This window comes from Petaurus breviceps, unplaced genomic scaffold (genome assembly GCF_028583685.1).
Source record: "Petaurus breviceps papuanus isolate PSGF00001 unplaced genomic scaffold, PetGlider_PUasm1.0 156, whole genome shotgun sequence".
In the NCBI taxonomy this organism is placed as follows: Eukaryota; Metazoa; Chordata; class Mammalia; order Diprotodontia; family Petauridae; genus Petaurus; species Petaurus breviceps.
Window position 1 is genome coordinate 12,875,145 of NW_027185720.1, and position 13,434 is coordinate 12,888,578.

Consider the following 13,434-nt stretch of genomic DNA (forward strand, 5'->3'; position numbering starts at 1 on the left):
TACTACTACTACTACTACTACTACTACTACTACTACTACTACTACTATTACACTGCTTTCATTAAAATCACCATCACCATCACATTATCATTTTCATTACCATAACTACCATTCCCAATATACATAACTGCCATCCCCAAAATCATCCACATCACCACTATTATATAATCTTTCCTGTTGTTATTACAGACATCCCCATCCTCCCAATGACCATAACCATCATAGTCAAGACCACCATCACATTCATCATCTTTGTCAACACTGTTGTGATTGTGGTCACTATAACCATCCCATCACAGTTATCATTTCCATTAGCATTCCCATTCTCATTGTTATTGCCATCTTCATCATCTCTATAATTGTCAGTATAAGTCATCCCATGGATCTCTTGTCCATGTCTTCCTGTGAGTTGTCCACGGGGAATTCATCTAACATGCTGAAGGCAATCTAATTTTGATATATTATTATGGATGCCAATGAAATACACAGAGGTCCATGCTTTGCTTTCATTAAAAGAAAGCTCTATTTTCTTTGGAAAACACTAGCTTCTCGTTCAAGCAAACACTCTTCTTTGTAACATTCACATTCTCCCAGGGACATCTTGTGACTTTGAGCCCTACAACACCATAGACTTCAAAGAATTAAAGTGGTGAATATGGGAAAAAATTAGGAAAAAATAATTTCACATTTTGATGAAGTAATTAGAAATCTCTCAACCCCATGGAGGCCTAATATTAGGAAGTCTCTAAGTCCTGCATAAGAACATGATAAAGTCAATGGTTTCATTCACTAGTCTAACTACTTACTGTCCTTGGGTAAGAGGCCACAAAGTTTTGTCTAAAAGAACTACTTTCATAATTGCAAAAGCATTTGTTTTCTTACCCTTGTCTCCTGACCTTGAACAGGGAATGTTTTCTTACTCTGTTAATAAATCTTGCCACTTGCATTCCAAATCCTATTTTCTCCCTTGGTTGATTCTCTTCTTTCTCCTCCCCTCCCACTCCTATGAAATGCTTTACTGATCTATTCAAAGTTGTCACAGAATGCAGCTAATTGGCTGAAGTGGGTCTGAAAGGTCACAAAAGTCACAATCTGAACCCCAGAAACGGAAATTTGTTATTGGAAAAAGCATATTCCTTAGCAGGGTAATTAATTTTTTTACTTTGAGTTTAGTCTCCTATCCTTGACCCACAGTCATCAGACCCCCATTTATAAATATATCTCTCCCAAGTGGTGGAGAGAATTCCCTGACAATCATCCAAAGGGCCATGGAGAGGTGAACTGTGGACACGAGGTGTCTGCAACTTATTATGCAAAGGAGGAATGGCACGAAGTATGGCATCAGATAGATTTTTGATTGGGGAAAAAGGGGGAGAGTAAAAATGAAATAAGAATAAGAATAATAATTCCCCTTTACTCAATGCATACTTTAAGGTTAACAAAACACTTTCCTAACAGCAACCTTAGGGAGGTGGAAATGCAAACATTATTAGCCAGTTTTCCCAAGGAAGAAGCTGAGACTCAGAGAGAGGTAATGTGGTATAAGGGGAAGATTTCTGGGTTCCAAGTCAAGGAAAATGAGTTAGAATTCCACCTTTGCATTTTGCCATCCCAAATCACCTCCCCCTATTGGAGCCTAAGCGCATGAATATAAGATCATAAATCCAGTGTTGGAAGGGACCTTAGAAGTCATTGAGTCCAACCCACTCCACCCCCATTTTACATTTGAGGAAACTGAGGCCCAGAGATAATTACAGGATCATAGATCTAGAGCTGGAAGCTCAGGGGTCATCTAGTCTGAGCCCCCCCCCCTTTGGATCAAGGAAACTGAGGTCCAGGTACATGAAAATACTTCCCCAAGGTCACACAGATGGAAAGTAGCAGAGTCAAAATTTTAACCCAGGTCCCTAAGCTCCAGATTCAGCACACTAACCATTTTGTCATACTGCCTTCCTACAAAATGAAGGGCTTGGACTAGATGACCTCTAAGGTCTCTCCTAGCCAGGGAAATTATGTTTCCACAACGTCTCAGGTCACATAGTTAATAAGGTGCAGAATTGGCACAGGAATCCCAGTGTCCTGACTCTTACATCTAATGCTCTTTCCTCCTATGCAGCCTAATTCGGATTGTTACTCCTATATGCCACAATCCACCAGGTTTGCTGCTTGAAGTACTGGTGAGGTGCTAACATCCCATTCTCTCCATAGCTGGGGACTTCGAAGGTCATGATCAGGGGTCAAACACACTTTCACAGTCTATCAGGGCTTCTCTCTCCTTGACTCGACCGTCCTCTTTTTTCCACTGCCTGACTGTCCTACAGTGTTCTATATGCTGTTTCTCTCTCCTCACTACTGCCTCCTTCTAATCAGTTCAATATGACTTCCATTTTTATCAGTCCATTGAAAACTGTTTCTCTTCAGTCACCAATAACTTCCTAGAGCAAAAATATTATGTCCATTTTCAGTGTTTGTCTTGGTGATCGTCTGGGAGCCTGCATGGTTCACTAAAGCAAGTTATGCCATTGTAAACAATTGTTTGGTTTTTTTTGGGTGGGGCTACCAAACTGGCAAATGAAAAGAATTGGTATCTATATTGTAACCATGGATTTTGGTGGCTTCCCAATATTCTTGTGGACTACATGATGAGCCAGTTAGATGAATTCAAAGACAATGAGACAAAGAGTGATGACGTATGGAGATCAGTCATTAATTAATTCATCCTCTTTTTCTGCTTTGTAGCTAAGTTGAATAATGAAGTAACAATTCCAACAGCGTGCATTTTCATAGCATTTTTAGGTTTGCAAAACTCTTTCCTGGTCCATAAAATAAGGGAATTGGGCTAGATGACCTGTTTGTTCCTCCCAGTTCTGACATATCATGGTTTGAATTAATTCTTGTTAAGCTGGAGAAAGGTGGAATGTCCCAGAGATCCGTCCTTGATCCTATTTTATTTAATATGTATTGGTGACTTGAGAGGTCCCATGACTCGTGCATAGGTAGGTGGGCTCTGTGCCAGGAAAACCTGGCTTCAAGTCCTGCCTTTGATGCTTCCTCATTGAATGACCCTGGGCAAGCCTCTAAACTTATCAGTGATCTAAGCAAGTCTCTAAGACTCCAAGTTGGGATGAAGATGCCAACTTGCATTTGGAGGGTGTTTCCCCCATCTAAGTATTCCTGATAAAATCCCAGGTCCAGCCCCAATCTCTTACCCCGATCAGATTCTTAGATGAAGGCACTGAAGTCATGTGCACAAAGCTTCGAGAGATATCAAACTGGTAGGATGACAGAATCTAAAAAAGTTGACATGCTGTTGGACGGAATTGAAGAGGAAGGAGATGAATAAGGATAGGCCCTCTACTTGGGTCCAAAAATCAGCTGCATGAATACAGGATGTGGAAAATGTGGGGAGGCAGTAGTTTGGGTATAACCACATCACTCCCCTGTGTCAGGGGTTCCTCTTGTAGACCGGTGCACAGAACATCAGAGAAAACATCAGAGCTGGGACAGCCCTGAGATATCCTTGTGCCCAACCCCCCAGATTTTACAGAGGGATTTCCTCTTCTGTAAAGTGAGGGGTTTGGAGTAGATGGTGTCAGGGATCCCATCCAGCTCTTAAGGCTATGATCCTGAGGGATCCTGAGGGTGAAGCAGTGGATGAAGTTTGGGGTTTGGAGTTAAGAAGACCTGAGTTTGAGTTTAGCTTCAGATACTTGCTAGCAGTGTGGCACTGGACAAACCACTTAACCTCTGACTACCTCAGTTTCCTGAACTATAAAATAGGAATGGCAATTATAGCATATTTTACAGTGTCATAGTTAGGATCAAATGTGATAAAATTTACAAAGTAGTTAGCACAGTGTGTGGCACAAATGAATTAATAAATTCATTTCTCTATCTATGAGTCTATGGTCTGGGTTCAAATTCAAGATCTATTCCTTACTGCCTATGCGATCCTGATCCAGTCAATTAGCCTTCATAAGCATCAGTTTTTTTCATTTGTAAAACAAAGGGATTGGATTAATGGACTCTAAGGTTCTTTCCAGTTCTAATCTATGATCCTTCTCAAGATATGCATTCTCAAAATCTTTTTGATGTATTTCTGTTGGGACCCAACCATGATGGAAAGTTTGGTTAGTCTCAGAAGAAGCTCTGGTGCCTACTTTAACCAATGAGAATAATAGGAGTTATTTGGGATGATCTGCAAAATTGGCAAAGGAAGTTTTCTTGATTCCTACTCTATGTGACATTTTTCATGTCCTCCCAAAACTCTATAAATTTTGTGTTAAATACTCAGAAAGTCATGACAAAACAGGGAAATTGATCAATGCTGGTGAAGATGTGGGGAAATTGGAACACTATACATTGTTGGTGGAGTTGATCCAACCATTCTGGAGAGCAATTCAGAACTATTCCCAAAGGGCCATAAAAATGTGCATGCCCTTTGATGCAGCAATATCACTTTAGGGTTGTATCCCAAAGAGATCATACAAGTGGAAAAAGGACCCATATGTACAAAAATATTTATAGCAGCTCTTTTGTGGTGGCAAAGAATTGGAAATCAAGAGGATTCCCTATCAATTGTGGAATGGCTAAACAAGTTGTGGCATATGAATGATGAAACTGATGCTGAGGGATGAAAGCAGAACCAGGGGAACATTTTACATAATTACAGACACATTGTATCTGTGAAGACTGACTTTGATAGACTGGGCTCCTCTCAGCAAGGCAAGGATATAAGACAACTCCAAAGGACTCATGATGGAAAAGGCCATCCACATCCAGAGAAAGAGTTACAGAGTCTGAATGCAGATTGAAGCAAACGACTTGCTCTCTCTTTTTCATTTTGTTCCTTCTTTCTCGTCGTTCATTCCATTGGTTATAATTCTTCTTTACAACTTGACTAATGTTTAATGTGAAGGTATATGTAGAACCTATATTGGATTGCATGCTGCCATGGTGGGGGAGAGGGAGGAGAAAATTTGGAACCCCAAAACTTGTGGAACTGAATGTTGTAAACTAATAGTAAATAAATTAAAAAGAAAAAAATACTCAGAAAGTCATCACACATAGAGGCTCCTGAGCCTGGCCACCCAAGGCCTCTGATTACTAGAGGGGATCCCATCACCCTCCTGGCTTCATTTGCTAAAATAATCTTTTTTTTTTTACTATTCCTCCTTACTCAGAGTTGGACCTTCTTTTTCTTCTCTTAATCACTAACATGATACCAAATCCACCATCAGTTAACAGGGAGACAGAATGCTAACTTGGAAGAAGACTATCTGAAGCCAGAGGGGCGAGATCAGATCTGGGCTCATCTACTCACTACCTCTGTTACCTTGAGTAAGGTTTCACTTTCCAGCTCTGTATAATGAATGGTTGAACTGTGACTTCCTCCTCTTTTCCTCCTCCTCCTCCTCCTCTCTTCCCCATAACACCTGGCAATTCTTTCATTCTTCCTTTGTTGACTATCACAATCCGCAATGTTGATTCCAAAACTTTCTTCCTTATCTCAAGCCCACTATACAACTTCCTTTCCTCTCCCTCTTTTCTCAGTAGAGGAATATCTTCTATGTACTCTCCCTTCTCCCCTAATCCACACCTTAGGAACTCCTTTATGTCAGCCCCCATTATCTTCTTTATTTCAATCTCTGAAGAAGCAGCTCTTCTCCTTCAATTTTCCTATTGCTTTAGATCTCATTCTCTCTTCTTTCCTCCTGGAACTTGCTTGCCTTTTCTCAACCCCCCTTGTCTCTCTTGGCTCTTTTCCAGCTGCCAACAATCATGCCTACACCTTCCCATCTTTATGAAAAGTTTCACTTGACCCATCCATGATCTGGACCTGTCCTCTTATATTTCTCTTCCTTTTCACCAACAAACTTTTAGAAAACAACAATTCTCTACTCTAATTGCCTACATTTTCTCACTTCCCACTTATTTCTCATCCCTTTGCATTGGATCTTGTGACTCCCCCCCCAATACCCCTCTCTCCAAGGTTGCCAGTGATAACCTGGTGGATGAATTCAGAAGCTTTTCCTCAATCCTCAATTTACTTAACCTCTATGCAGTTTTTTTTTTGACCCTTTCTGACATCTCCCTTTCCCTGAGAATTGTCTTCTCCTGTGAATTCTGTGACAGTCTTGGTTCTCCTCCCACCTCTCTGGATGTGCCTTCTCATTCTTTGAAAGAGTATTTGAATTTAAATTTTGGGTACATGCCAATACTCTATCTTGGATCCTTTTCTTTCTTCAACTGCTCTTAGTGAACTTTTCAGCTTTCCTTGGTTCAGTTATTCTGAATGATAATCTGGATGAAATTATGGAATTGGTCTTATTGGCCTGTAAAGTTCCTTCCAACTTCCAATGATTCCTAAATCTATATATCATCCCTCACAATCTCTCTAGAACCCCAGTCCTCCATTCCAAATCACCTCCTAGACATCTCCATATAGTCATTCAATAAGCAAGAATTTATTCAGAGTCAAGCACTGCTCTAAATAGCAGAAATACAATAAAAGACAAAACTAGTTCCTGCTCTCAAGGAGCTTATATTCTAATGGGAAGACAACAGGTAATGTTGGTGGTGATATTCAGGGTCACATAGCTAGTGCCTCATGCAGGATCTCAACCCAGGTCATCCTCACTCTCATTCTCCTTTTTGACAATAGTTCTTGTATCTGCCCCTTTCTTTTTATCAGATGAGACAATTTGCAGACTTTAAAGAATTATATGAGTTCTAGTTATCATCATCACCACCACCACCTCCACCATCATCATCATCATCTTCATCTTCCCACCATCACCCTCATTCAGGTCCTCATCACCTCTCCACAGGACTACTGCAATAGCCTCTGAATTGATGTCCCTGTCTTAAGCTTCTCCCTTTGACTACTCTTTCTCCACATAGCTACAAAAGACATTTTCTTCAAGGGCAAATGATTTCTCAACTCCATATACTCCAACGGCTTCCTATTGCCCCTAAGATCAGATAGGAGCTCTTCTAGTTTTTTTTTTCTTTTAGGAGGGGGAAAGGCAGGGCAACCGGGGTTAAGTGACTTGTCCAAGGTCACATGGCTAGTAAGTGTTAAGTGTCTGAGGCTGGATTTGAACTCAGGCCCTCTTGACTCCAGGGCTGGTGCTCTATTCACTTCGCCTGCTAGCTGCCCCTGCTCCTCCAGTTTTTAAAGCCCCAAATGGCCCCAAATCAGCTTCACCTTGATTAGGTACATTACTCCCCTTCCCATGCTCTCCCATTGCAACCAATCTGGTCTTGTGGTTCCTCAAACATTGGCTGCTGCTCCTCCCTACCCTTGCCTCTGACCTGGAATCCAGCTGAGTGGCACAGTGAGTTGAGTCCTGGGTCTGGAGTCAGGAAGACATGAGTTAGAATTCTGCCTTAGGCACTTACTAGCTATGTGACCCTGAGTAAGACATATAGTTTCTGTTTGCCCCAATTTCCTCATCTGTAAAATGGAGAAAACAATAGCATTTACCTCCCAGGACCATTGTGTAAAGCATTTAACAGTGCCTGGCACATAGTAGGTGCTTAATAAATGCTTGTCCCCTTTCCCCTCCTCAACCAAATGTCTTATAATTCCTTGTTTCTTTCAAAACTCTTCTCAGGTGCCATCTTCCATAAATAGTCTTTCTTCATCCCTCCTTAACTGCCTGTCTTGCCCCTGCCCAGGAACAAAAAAAAGTGAGCTTATATTTATTTCACATGTTCATTTATGCACATATTGTCTCCCCATAGAATGTAAGCCTCCTGAAGGCAGGGGCTATTTCATTTTTCTCTTTGTATTCCATCACCTAGTGCACTCTCTGCCATATAGCAACTACTTCAAAATTCATTTATAGATTAATTTTCTCTCATTCATCCTGCCACCCCATTGCCAGTGAACGCCCATCTCTCACCAATTTGATCTTCATAACATCTTTACCCTTCTCTCCACTCAGGCGGTCACCACCTTATCTCCAGACTTCTTCACCTCTTAACTAGGTTGGTGTCTCTTAATTGATCTCCTGAAATTAGCTGTCTCTTCTTTCCAATCAATCTCCAAACAGCTACCAAAATTTGTCTTCCCCAAATAGAGGTCTCCCCATGTCACACCCCTGCTTAAGAAGCTTCTGTGACTCCCTGTGGTCCCTAGGACAAATTATACACCTTAGTTTGGCATTTAAATACCCATACAATCTGACTCCTAAAAATATTTCCTGGCATTTTATGTTACTCACCTTCATTGATCAAGCCACCAACAAGCATTTATTAAGCACCTCCTGTGTCCAGGTCACTTCACTGGGTCCTAAAGATACAAAGATAAGACAGCTTTATGGCATGGTGGATGGAGTACAGGACCTGAGTTCAAATCTGGCCTCAGACACTTACTAGCTGTGTGACTCTGGACAAGTCACTTAACCGTATCTCTTCCCCCTCTCCAAACAAACAAAACAAAACAAAAAGATTTAAATACAAGAGGCAAACAATCCCCACTCTTGTGAATACTTTGTCCCAGACAAAGTTCTTCCTGGAACTCAACATTTAGCTCCCTATCTCTTCCCTTTCATAGGAGGTCACCCATGCCTGGCATGCTTTCCCCCATTATCTTGGACTCCTGAAATCCCTACCCTTCTTTAAGGCTCACGTCTAGGACCATCCGCTTTGAATGATTTGTAACTGATTCTTCTCAAATTACCTCGTATTTACTTGTCTCTGTGCATATCATACCCCCTCCGCAGAATGCAAGCTTCCTGAGGGCAAAGCTAGTGTTGGGTTTTTGTCTCTGTATCCCCAGAACGTGGTACAGTGCCTAAAACAAGTGGTTGTTTAATATTTGTTGAATTAATTTGACTTCTATATTTTAAGGGCCATTATAGCCAGAGTAGGGGAAGTGAGGTTTTAGAGGCAAAAACCATCAGCTTTCTCTCACCCCTGACCTGGTACTCAGAGGTTCTGTCTCTTGCTGTCCTTGGCAGCTGAGGGAAGGACATCATGGGTTTGCATCAGATTTGGGATGCCCAGGAATACCATATGAGAAATCTCTCAAGCTACCTCTTGGTCTCTTTCTCCCAGTTTGGTTCTCTGGCACCAAGTAGAACAGTCTGGTCCCTCTTGCTGGTGATAGCCCTTCAGATACTTAAAGACAGCCCTCATGTCCTCCTCTCCCTTTCACAAACTTCTCATCAGGGTTAGTTCCTTTAACCAGTCCATATGGCTTCCCGTCCCTGGCCATGCTCCAGATGGGGACTTACTGGAGCACAGTTCAGTAGGAATATCACCTCCCTTGTTCTGGACACTTCCTGCGACCAAGGAAGGCATAGCTTTGGAGGCTGTTGAGCGGCAGAGCTGACTCATCAGGAGATTACAGTCCTAGCTCTTTTCAAAACCTAACTCTCACAATTACTGGTTGTGTGACCTTAAACAAAGCACAGCCCCTCTTTGGGGTACCCTTTCCTCCTTTGAAAATGAGAGATATGGACCCCTTGATCACTGTGGTATCCTATAACCTCCAGGCTTCTACAGAGGGAAGGGGGCAGGGTTAGGAGGGAGGGTATCGAGTCATAGAGATAGATTTTGATCTCATGTGATGAGACACAAGGACAGACACAAATCCTCTGCCTCCCCCCGCCCCCAGCCATCCCCTGCCAACTCAATGGTCACAGGCTCAGAAAGGGAACCCAAGTCTTGGGGTACAAGAGAGCAAATCTGGAGGGAGGGATCCTATTCTCCCCCATTCTCCAAGTCCACCATTCCCCTGTCTGGCTGTCCCCAGAGAAAAGGAGCAGAAAAACAGAGGATGGTAATCTTTCGCCCACGGGGCCTCAGATCTGTCTTACTGCTGGGAAAGATGTGTCAGAATGAAACTGCTTAAATATGTGCCTACCATCCACCCCCTCCTTAGCTGGGAAGCATCCCCTAGCAGCCCCTCCCTTTTCTCATAGACCGTTACCTTTCCTTGTCCCTCAACATCTCCATTATTATTCTCCACCGTAGTCTGTTCTTTAAAAGGTCCCTTAGCCTTCCCTATCCCTGCTGTATCCACGTCCCCACTTCCCACCTTCTTTATCCCACTAGGCTCTGTTCCTGCCCGCTTCAAAGGTCCCTCTCCTCAAAGAACAGAGAATATAAGACCACTGGTTTCTGGCTGGATGGCATCTTAGGGGATGACATCATCCCAAGATCTCAGAGCCTGAAAGGGGCCTCATCAGCCATCCAGTCCAACCCATTCCTGACCAAGAATCCCTTCTGACACACCCACTCAGTGCTCATTCAGTCTCTGCTCAAAGATCTCTAATGAGAGAAAACCCATCACCAGCTCTCACGGATGGGAAGTTTCCTAATATAAGTCAAATTCTCCCTCTTTTCAGACTCCTAATTCTGCTCTCTGTAGCCAAATAGAACATATTGACCCTATCTCCAAAAGGGCAGCCAGCCCTCTATATATCTGAAGGCAGCTCTCCCTCACCTAAGTCTTCCCTTCAGAATCAGCATCTCAGTTTCTCCAACCCATCCTCATCTGACAAGAGCTCCGTCCTCACCATTACCATATTTGCCCTCTTCTGAACACCCTCCAGATTATAAGAGAATTGGAAGGGAGCTCAGAGGCCAACCAAAGATCTCTTTCTAGAATCAATGCTTTTTCCAGTATTTTAATGACCTTTCTGAAATGGATTCCAATCCAAACATTACTGTTCCAAATCCTATATATTTACAGAGAAGGAAACAGAGGCTCAGGGTGGTCCTAAGTTGTATCAGAGGCAAGATCTGAACCCAGGTTATTTGTTGCCAAGTTCAACACTGTCGGCCCCCCACAATGGCCTGGACCCCTGGAATTTCCTTCCCCACACCTCCCTTTTCCTTCTCTCCCCTCTCCCAAAGTCCAGCACTTCTGCCCCCACCTCATCTTCCCTCCCTCACCTTGTCCTCTTTCAGGAGGCTACCTGCCCCAGACTTACCTCCTCCAGCTCCCCAGGCTTGGCTACCTTCTACCTCAGAAGCTTCCCCCTCTGCTGCCTCTTTCAGGGACACAGCCCCTACCAGGGCCACCAGAGGGGACAAATGTACTCTGAGGCAGGGACTTCTTGGGATGAGAGGAGATTCCCAGAGAGGACAGGTCACTTTCCCTTAGGTGGCCTGAGGAGGGAGGCAGGACCTTGTCAGCAGCCTGCCACTTTGCTCTAAGGGCTCCATGCACTGGCCTGGCCCAGGGCCTCCAAGTCTGAAAAGGCAGCTACCTGGGCAGAGACTAAAAATCCCCCAGGCTCAGCCCACTTCCTGTGGTGACTGGGGGAGGGGGACAGAGGTGGGTGGAAATTAGGCTAAGTATGAAACTGAAGAGAGAAACCAGGTATCAGATAGAGATCTCCCACAGCCTGAGCACACATCCCACATTCATGGGCACATATGTGTATACACATACCCCGTCCTGGATGGAAGATTGGATTGTGCCTCCCAGGAAAGGCCTCCGCAGGCCTCAGTTCTTTAAACCACAAAATCCTGCACTCCCCCTAACATATATACACATACCATCTAACGCAGGAGTCAAATACACTATTAACACACACTGTCACACATTGCCATATGACTACACACACGTACATACATGTAGCCAACAGCCAACATTCTCATAACACTGTGGGCTACAAAGGACTCTTCATATGTAATCTAATCTGGAGCCCTGTCATGTAGGTATGGCAGCTGACTTACCTCCCATTTTACAAATGAGGAAAATGAGGCTCAAAGAGGGAGAGGTCTTGGCCATGGTCACACAGCTAGTAAATATGGAAGGCAGAATTAGAACTCAGTAACACAGTGACATAAAGGTCACTTTCATTGACAAATACTGGCCCATGTGTGTATCTCTCTGTGTCCCCTTCTTCATATGTGTGTAGATATGTACACATGTGTATATATGTATATACACAATGCATGAACTGCGTAATGTATATAGAGCGCTATAAAAATGTCAGCTATTATTAATATTGTTATTATTTCTTAGATCAAGCTCCAGGACAACCCAAATGCCCATCTCAGAACTTTTCTGTTTTCCCAGACACACTACCTGGATAAGGCCCCCTTTGGGGCCTTAAACAGAAGAAGTATTCAATAAGTCAGTGCTTATTAGAGTAGTCTTTGGTGGGCCGAGTCCTTCTTTAGATGGTATAAGGGGAATTCGGAGGAAGGAGTCCCTGCCCTTAGAGAATCCCTGCTCCTACTGCATCCAGGGCCATCTCCAGTTATCCTAATCCATACCTGGTCAATGGACCTAGCTGACTCTGGAGGAGAAAGTGAGGCTGGTGACTTTGCACAGCCCTCCCTCACTTAAATCCAATTCACTTGCAAGTCATGGCATCACCTCCCTGAAGCCATGGTCCTCTTTGAGAACAAAGCACAAAAAACAACATGGGATGGGAGGAGGAGAGGGCAAACTCAGCCTCTATCCTTGGGAAGTTCTGAACTGAGGATGTGAGATATCCCGGCTGTGGTCCTCACAAGAGCTTTCACTCTGATAGGACACACCATTCTCAGAGAAGTGGGGGCGGGGATGGCTGTTTGGTATCCTGCTCTCCCATTGGGCCGGGGATTGTGCTTCCTGCATAAGGTGTGGAGAATAAGAGGAAGCCCTGCTGCATGGTTCCAAGTTCTCCCCAGGCCACCCCACCCTGTCATGTTTGTGTGGGTAGGGTCGGTGCCCCTCTTTCATCATAGATTTAAAGGTATCTGAAGATGCCTCTAGCTATGGATTTCATGACTCACAGCAAAACCGACTTAGAACAGAAATGAATGGGCCTCCGCTTTTCATAGACAAACACAGCAATACAGAATGTCAGCCTTAGAACAGGGAATGTCAGAGCTGGGAGGAGCCTTAGTGGTCACAGAGTCTCCTTTCCCACCACCACCTCTTAGAAGTAGCTGTCTGAGGGCAAGGACTGCCTTATTGGCTTATGTCTTTCTGGTTCCAGGTACACAGTAAGCACTTACTAAATGCTCTCTACCTATCTGATCCACCTTTCTCTTCCTATTTATAACACCCTGTTTTTATCAGCTCTGTCTATCCCGTTATACTACTACTAGACTATACTATCTAATAGTTTACTAAATAATGAAGCTGTATAAGACAGTTTGGTGGCATTAGAGCATTGGGACCTGAGTCAAGACTTGAGTTCACATCCAAACTCAGATATTTTCTGGATATTTGTTCCTTGCCAAGTCATTTTAACCTCTTTTTGCCTGTTTCCTCATCTGTAAAATGGAGGTAATAATAACATCAAGCTCTCAAGGTTGTCGTGGGGGTCGAATGAGATAATCGTAAAGGGCTTAGCACAGTGATGGACACGTAGTCAGCATTATGAAAGTGTTAGCTATTATTATATGATGCCATAGAGAGGCATCAGTGACAGAGGTGATGGGTAACTGGGGTTCAAGTCCTAATTACTTGTT

General features: G+C 43.4%; 1 protein-coding gene across 1 annotated transcript in view; it reads right to left on the minus strand.

The window, feature by feature from the left end:
• Positions 1-11,208, minus strand: part of IL2RB (interleukin 2 receptor subunit beta) — a 35,181-nt gene extending 23,973 nt beyond the window's left edge. The window contains exons 1-2 of the mRNA XM_069082165.1: positions 10,950-11,208; positions 8,232-8,299 (exon numbers count right to left, since the gene is read on the minus strand). The gene's annotated coding sequence lies outside the window, so the exon portion shown is untranslated. The remainder of the gene's footprint in view (positions 1-8,231; positions 8,300-10,949) is intronic.
• Between the last annotated feature and the right edge of the window lie 2,226 nt (positions 11,209-13,434).